Source organism: Castor canadensis, chromosome 14 (genome assembly GCF_047511655.1).
Source record: "Castor canadensis chromosome 14, mCasCan1.hap1v2, whole genome shotgun sequence".
In the NCBI taxonomy this organism is placed as follows: domain Eukaryota; kingdom Metazoa; phylum Chordata; class Mammalia; order Rodentia; family Castoridae; genus Castor; species Castor canadensis.
In genome coordinates this window covers 59,277,534-59,284,898 of record NC_133399.1, presented here as the reverse complement: position 1 = coordinate 59,284,898, position 7,365 = coordinate 59,277,534, and the positions used below count along the sequence as shown (strand labels likewise).

Here is a 7,365-nt window from a genome sequence, read left to right as displayed (position 1 = left end):
ACCACTCCACCAGCCCTGTTTGGGTTGGTTGTTTTTAAGCTAAGGTCTCGCTTTATGCCCTTACCAGCCTGAATCATGATCCTCCTGTCTGTGCTTCCCTGCCTAGCTGGGATGACAGACGTGTACTGCTGCACACAGCCGTTGGTTGAGATGGAGTCTCTTGAACAGCAATCCTACTGATCTCTGGCTCCCTGGCTTGATTGAGCCACTGAGCTAAGCCACACATTTTTTAGTAGAATAAAATCATGTTTTCTCTCTTACTAGGCTGAGTTGAGCAAGCACTCTTTCTCTGGTCCTCTTACATTTCCCTTTTGTCCTGGTCAGTGGAGGGTTGGGGATGGGGAGGCCTTAAGAAATTTTGTAAGTTTGGGTGTACTTCTGAAATACCATTAGCTCATTATCATGTGTAGTCTATGCAGCTGGAGGCACATGGAGGTGAACACCCAGGTTCCCAGGACATACAGAAGACAGAGCACAGGCTAAAGCTAAGATGAACAGCAATGAGCCCACACTGCTCCCCATGTAGTCTGTAGATTATGTGTTTCCTAGATATGCCTCTAAGAGATGCGGTCACCATACACCCTGGTAGTATTTTATTTTGTGGCATCTCTAAATTATGTCCACTGCAACTCTCAACATCTGGATACTTTGGGAAGATTTAGCAACATTAAGGCCATAACACAGTGGCTGATGTTCCTAAAAGTGACCAAAAGACTTGAAAATGGCCAATTGTCACCTCTCATATGTAAGTCACAAGGGAGCACATAGCCATGGCTGACCAGCAGGCACCTTTGTGATAGGCCTATCATTTGCCAGCTCCCCTTCACAGAGAGCAGGTAATAAGAGATGTTTAGAACTACTTGCAGTGGCCAAGAGGATGGGGACAAGAGTGAAGGCATCAGTCCTCAGACAGACTGAACCACCATTTCTGAGCACAGAGAAGCCCAGTCCAAGGTCTAGAAGGCAGGAGACAGAGATGGATGCTCCACCTTGGCCTTGCCTCTCCCCAGATCCTAAGAACAGGGCAGCAATGTCAGAAAATACATCACAGGTAACTATTTCAAAGGAACTGAGAAAGTTGACATTTTCCATTATGGCCCACTGTGTCAATGCTAATATTCCCTTTTTCTTAACCACAGGCTCCCTACCACCACCCGCAGCCTCTCGACTTCACTTCTAATAGGTCTGGCTGAGGAGCCTGCCGGAGAGGTTTTGTCTTGCTGACACATCTTATTTCCACTCGTGTTGGCATAGAGAAGGCTACTTTGTTTGTGTCTGAGTCCAGCTGGGCCACAAGGGGATGAATAGATACGGTGGGATGTGGTTTCCACTGTGGTCAGTCACTGTGTGACAGTCCCACACTACCCCCCCCCCCACCTCTTCAAGACTGCTCTCACCCTGTGAAGCTTCTAGTCCCCAGGTACTGGGAGGGAGCTCAGCTGGGTGTGCTTTGTACACAGAAAGGTCACTGAAAACTTGTACTTGCCCAATATCCTCACTGGATAAGGGAAGGAAGTGCCTAACCTCTCCCACAGAAACTCTTTCTAGGCTACAGGCACATAGGCAAGAGAATCCAGTGATGTAGTGAAAAGCACCTACATGTGGAGAATGCAAAGAAATCTGTGTTTCATTCACTCATTCCACAAGATATCCAGTAACCACTGGGCACTCTTCTAGAAGCCAGAAATATACCAAAATGGGAGTTTGACACAGGAGAGCTCCCCATTCACATGGGAGCCATGTTCTAGCAGGCTGAGAACCAACGGTAAAACCAGTAATGCTGAGAAAATGGTATCACCTCGCTGAGTCGTCGTTTCTTAATTTATCAAAAGGGACTTACAATGATAGCTGCCTTATTGAGGATGCTGTGTCCATTAGTGACAAGCTATGCAGATGTTAGATAGCATCGTTTATATTTTTACAGCCTAGGTGCATGGAGCAGTGATCCTAGGAGAACAGGAAAGAATCTAATTAGCTGAATTCTCTTTGCCCTGAACCTCGGACCCAGAACTTTCCCAAGCTGACTTGAGGTCTCCATCTTCTTTTCCCCTCTGTCCTGTGTTCTCTTTGCCCCTTGATTATAACCACGCATTTGATACACTGTAAGGGCATCAACATTTTAGTCATCTGTTACTCCAACAGCCTGTAGAGTGCACTCCATCTTTTATTCAATTCCTGATCTCCAGTGCCTGGTACAGTGACACTATGTCACAGGTATTTAAGAACTGATAAAGTTAGAAGAATGAACTGTGAGTGAGTCGGAATGAGTGGACAAGTTGCCTCTGAGGATGGTTGCTTTGTTTGTTGCCTAGTTACCCCCACCTAACCCCCAAACAGGTAGATCATTTCCTAGGCAACATTGTCCTTCAGGCTTGCCACTGTCCTCCATATCTGCCCATCTCCTATTAGGAGTATGGTCAAGAAGATAGGTCTCTTGTCTCCTGAATACGCTTGCATTCTAGGTCACTTCTGAGCTGATGCTGCTCACTGGCATTCCGTTCGTTGTACAATGACTGAGGTGCTGTGCCAAAGCAGTGTGGGCAGAGTGGGCAGCCTGTCACAAGGCAGCACACCAGATGGCTTGGATCATATCATATCCAAGGTGACCAGGGTCGGGAGCTGCTCATAGAACCAGGGGTCTGTGTTGGGTCCTGTAAACAGGTACCACGCTCTACAAGATGGATGGGAAGTAAGAAGAGAGGGTGCCTCCCACTTCCCCAGGTTGACAGTCTAGAGCTTAGTTCCTTCAAGGTCCTGAGCACAGGACGATGGATTCCTGAGCACAGGTGTGGAAATCAGACCAGGCTAGCTTTGAACTCCAGCTGCACCTCTGACTCGCTATTACCAAGTAATCCTTCATCCCCGAGTGTCACTGTTCTGCACTTATGAAGTAGAGCTAATAATAGTGACTTTAATGCTATTATGAATATTATGAAAGGGAATTCATGTTTGCATACGGAGATCCTAATACACAGTGGGCTCTCAGTCAATGGTTACAGAAACACCAAGGATTTACAATGTACAGACCTCATTTTAAGGGCCTAACACATGATTCACTCTGAATTTTCCAGATAGTTGAAATAAGAATAAATATAAAGTACAAATAGTAATAAAAATAAAATAATATTCAAATGATAGTATAAATTTAAAATGATTTAGGAATATATAAATGAAAGAGAAAACATAAAGCACAGAGATGCTTAGCAACTTGCCCCAGCCACCCAGCAGTGCATCCTGAGTCAGGATTCCTGATTCACAGGGATTCCTACCTGTGACCCCAGAGGCCCCTCTCTGCTACAGGCAGCTGGTTACACAAGGTCCCTGAAAGTGTTTAACTCTACCTCCCCCAAGGGATGACATGGGGCTTATATCCACCTTCTTATCTTCCCTGGATAAAACACAGGGCCTATAAGTGCCGTTTTGTGGCTCAGACTTGGTAACCAAAACCTCAATGAAGAATCTACTAAGCACTTTTAAGGGGGTGCCCACCTCTGTGGTGAGGCCTCTAAGAATCCTGGGACCAGCCACTCAAATGGCCTCAGCCATAGAGTGAACAATAATAGAGAAGGAAATTCAGGCATTCTGAGCAATGCCAGGCACACTGGGACAACAGAGCCTGGACACAGGGCTTTAAACTGGAGGCAAGTAGAATCAGTTATGGGCTCAGGAGGCCTGGGCTTCAAATGACGTTCTCTTTTAGTTGAAGGAGTAGACCAGTGATCCAGACAAGAAGGGTTGCTTTCCTGGGTGACAGACTGGTGAGTTCAAGGAGTATCAGCCTGACTGAAGTGTACACAGAGAACAGAAAGACAACACTGCCAACTTCTCTCTCCCACAGAAGACTTTGTGCAATGCTTTGGCCAGCTCTTAGTAAATTCTGCTCTATATTTTTATCTTTTCATGCATCTGTCCCATCCCCCTCAGTAGCCCACAGCTCTTGAGAGGCAGAAATTCGTTCTGCTCACCTTATGCATCACAGGTCTCTTCCCCCTGACTGCTTCTCATTAGCTGTTTGGATTTGCCCAGTGCATAGCGTCAGGTCCTCCACCGCACGGTAAGACAAATCTGTTGGGAGTAAGAGCAAAGGGTCAAGGAATGTCACATTCAAGCCACAGAGTGTGAGACAGAAGCAGGGCTCTCATTCTCTGCCTGACTTGCAAGAAGTATGACAGTCAATATTTATTGTCCACTATCTCACTGGGCTCTGTTCTACCCTGGAGGAAATATCCCAGGAACCCCTGAAAGCTCAGGCCTGGCCCTGGAGGGACCACTGAGTCCTGAACCTCCTCCCCTTGCCAGAGAGAGCAGAAGCCCAACTGGAGCTGAGTGCAGCTGTGGCTGTTGCTTAAGAGCCTTCCCGCGTGCAATAACCTCTCATTATATTTTAATGTTGTTGTAACTTTATGGCTTAATCAGTATTTGCAATTTGTTAGTAGCCTGGGCAGCCATAAAGTTGTTTTTCAGGTACTGAGACATCCCATCAAGGTTTGTAAAGCAGTGGTTCTTAGTTTATCACGCCCATAAAATGCCCTGGCAATTTGACAGATATAATAACTTTTTTTATCAAGTGTCTAATTTGAGAGGAAATTAAGCCATACGTTACATGCAGCTCGCACTGGGCTCAGGAGCTCTTCAGCCTCCAGTCTCCTGGGGACGCTCCTTTCCTCACCCCATCTGTCCTTTTCAGCCAAGGGCTAGATTTCCCTCTTGCCCTCTGTACAGGGCCAGCTGCCACTTCTGTGGAGCCAGGGGGTGGTGGTCACATGCCTGCAGCATGGCCTGTGCAGAGCACCCCCTGGTGACACGGTGCTTCCACTTTGAGATCCCATAATAGGTGAGAAATTAGAGCCCAGTGAGAAAGTTAACACCTGCTAATCTCGCCCCTCTGTGCCACCCAGACCTGCTCCCCAGGCCTAACCCCATCATGAGTCTATATATGCTTTGCCCTTCACTCATCCACCCCAGCACTATTCTCCACATCCATCTTAGCCCTCCTGCTTTTCTTCACATTTTTGTTCAAGTCACAGGGAGAAAGCAGTTGTATCAGAAAGATATTTCCTTCCCAGCATCACCATGTGCTCCTCTCTGCAATGTGCAACCATTCGTTTCTTTTAGAAAACTGTCAAACGAAAAAACAATTTCAGTTAAGAATTACATCGTGTGTATCTGTACTTCTTACCCTATCCAGGTCCCAGTTATGACTAGCCCATAAACACCCACCACCAGCCTTTCGTGTGGTCCAGAAACACGGGTCAGGCTGATTCACCTCCCGCTGAAGAGTGAACAACCACTAGTACCACTGATGGCTGACTGTCCAACACCTAGCTGCAGAAGTTTCCTCCCTCTGATCATCATTGGAGCTGAGCAAGATAAGCTGAGCTCAGAAGGCCAAATGTCACATGTTTTCACTCATATGCAGAATCTAGGCCTAAGATGATGTTGATAATAAACATATATATATATATACACATGAAGATAGTATAATGAAACCATCAAATACCATTTGGAAAAGGGGGGAGGCTAAGGGAATATAGTATAATACAGGGGGTGAATTTGTTCAAAGTACACTGTATGCATCTGTGGAATTATTACAATGAAACCTTCTTGTACCATGAATATATGCTAATAAAAAAGAGAAAAAAACTACATATGCATGTACAAGCAAAAAAAAGGTCCTTCTCACCATGATACCAGTCTTAGATAACCATATGGGCCACCATTCGACATTATTTATCACCACCCAGTCAGTATTTACTGGACAGCCAACCGTTATGTGGCCTTCAGCATGTTAGCACTAGGGGATTTGGAAACAATGAAGACAGGGTTTCTGCCCCTTTGAGGAAACTGACCAGAAGAGCATAGATTAGAAGTGCAATCTTTGCAATCTGAGTGCGATCCTCAGCAGGGCTTGGAGAAGGCTTATCCGTGTGATGACCCTTGTGCAGGTGTGTGTGTGCACGTGTGTAAAACCTAGCCTAGGATGGAGAGGAAAAACTTTCAAGACGGTCTGCAAATTTGCAAGTACAAAAACTCAGAGTAGGGAGAGAATGTAGCAAATATGAGAAAGAGCCATAAAGCAGCATGGTAGATCGAAGGCTATGGGCAATGGTCAGAGGACATCTGGAGAGAGAAACAAGGGCCGGATTCATGGTTACCTGATACCAGGTTAAGGAGACCAGGACCAAAATTGGGCAAAGCTGTCCAAGGATTATCAGCCTGGGGGGGTCACATGATCATAACAGAATTTTTTTTTATCTCAATGGCTTCACAGTAGTAAGGACCCACACAGAAGTGGGAAGTCAGGCTGCAGAAGACACTTGCCATGTTTTTCACACTAGCATTCACTACTATCCTTTCACCTGCTGCTCACCTTCCTCATAGCACCCTGATATCACTTTGGAAGGAAACTCCCAATTTTGTGAAGTTTTGGAAGGAGAAATTGCCTCCTTCTGTCACCCACCTGGTAACATTCTTGACCTCACCACTCTAGAGTAGCCAGGAGCTTCATGCAGGCACAGGATCTGATGCTCCCTTCTAAGAACACTGAATTTTGATAGTATCACTGAACAAAAGTTTGCATTTTCCAAAACTGGCCACAGCAATATTTCCAATTGCACATGTTCTCCAGAGCCTTGCCGCTCCCCATCAAAAGGCAGGGTCTGTCCCCTCCAGAGTAGAATCCACATTAAGAATCCCCTCTGGAATAGAAAGAGTAGAAAGAGACAGCTTGGAACTTCAGAGTCAATGTCATAATGACTGGAATGGCTTCCATTTGTCTGTTGAGAAGCTTGTCCTAGAACAAGCAGGAATGCCTGACTATGCAGAAGGATCACGCATAAGTAGGTGTCCAGCTAAGATTCAAGCTGACAGCCAGATTTCCTCCAAGCCATCCCCAGGTTGCAGACTCATGAGTAGAGTAAATGTCATTTTAAGTTGCTAAGTTTGGGTCATTTACACAGAAATGGCTCATTGGGCAAGTACCTTGACCTTGATCCAACTGCTTCACCTCCAGAGATCTCTTGGTTCCTAGCTCTGTTCTAGTCCTGGTTCTCCACTTCCTGGAAGCACTAAGTGTGCCTCCAGGCATGCTCCCTTTACATCCAAGATTGATATCAACAGAGGAGTTGCATATTGCCATGGTCCAAGGGAGGGGTGGTGAATGCTTGAGATCAGCTGTGACAGTGGGGAGAATTTGGAGCCAGTAAATCTACAGAGCACAGAATTGCCCAGTATTTGAGGAAGGAATGGGAAAGGAGAGAGGCACGGGTGCTTCTCAGGTGTCTAACTGGGCAGATGTTCACGCCATTCAATGAGGAATATAATTCAAGAAGAGAAAGCAGCTCTCTGGGAACTGAAACATGCAGA

At 46.0% G+C, this 7,365-nt stretch overlaps 1 long non-coding RNA gene across 1 annotated transcript; it reads right to left on the bottom strand.

Moving 5' to 3' along the window:
- Positions 1-2,146: 2,146 nt before the first annotated feature.
- Positions 2,147-4,348, bottom strand: LOC141416868 (uncharacterized). The gene is made up of 2 exons (XR_012441439.1): positions 3,966-4,348; positions 2,147-3,783 (listed from the first exon to the last, which is right to left on the bottom strand). It is a non-coding gene; the product is annotated as an uncharacterized lncRNA (long non-coding RNA).
- Between the last annotated feature and the right edge of the window lie 3,017 nt (positions 4,349-7,365).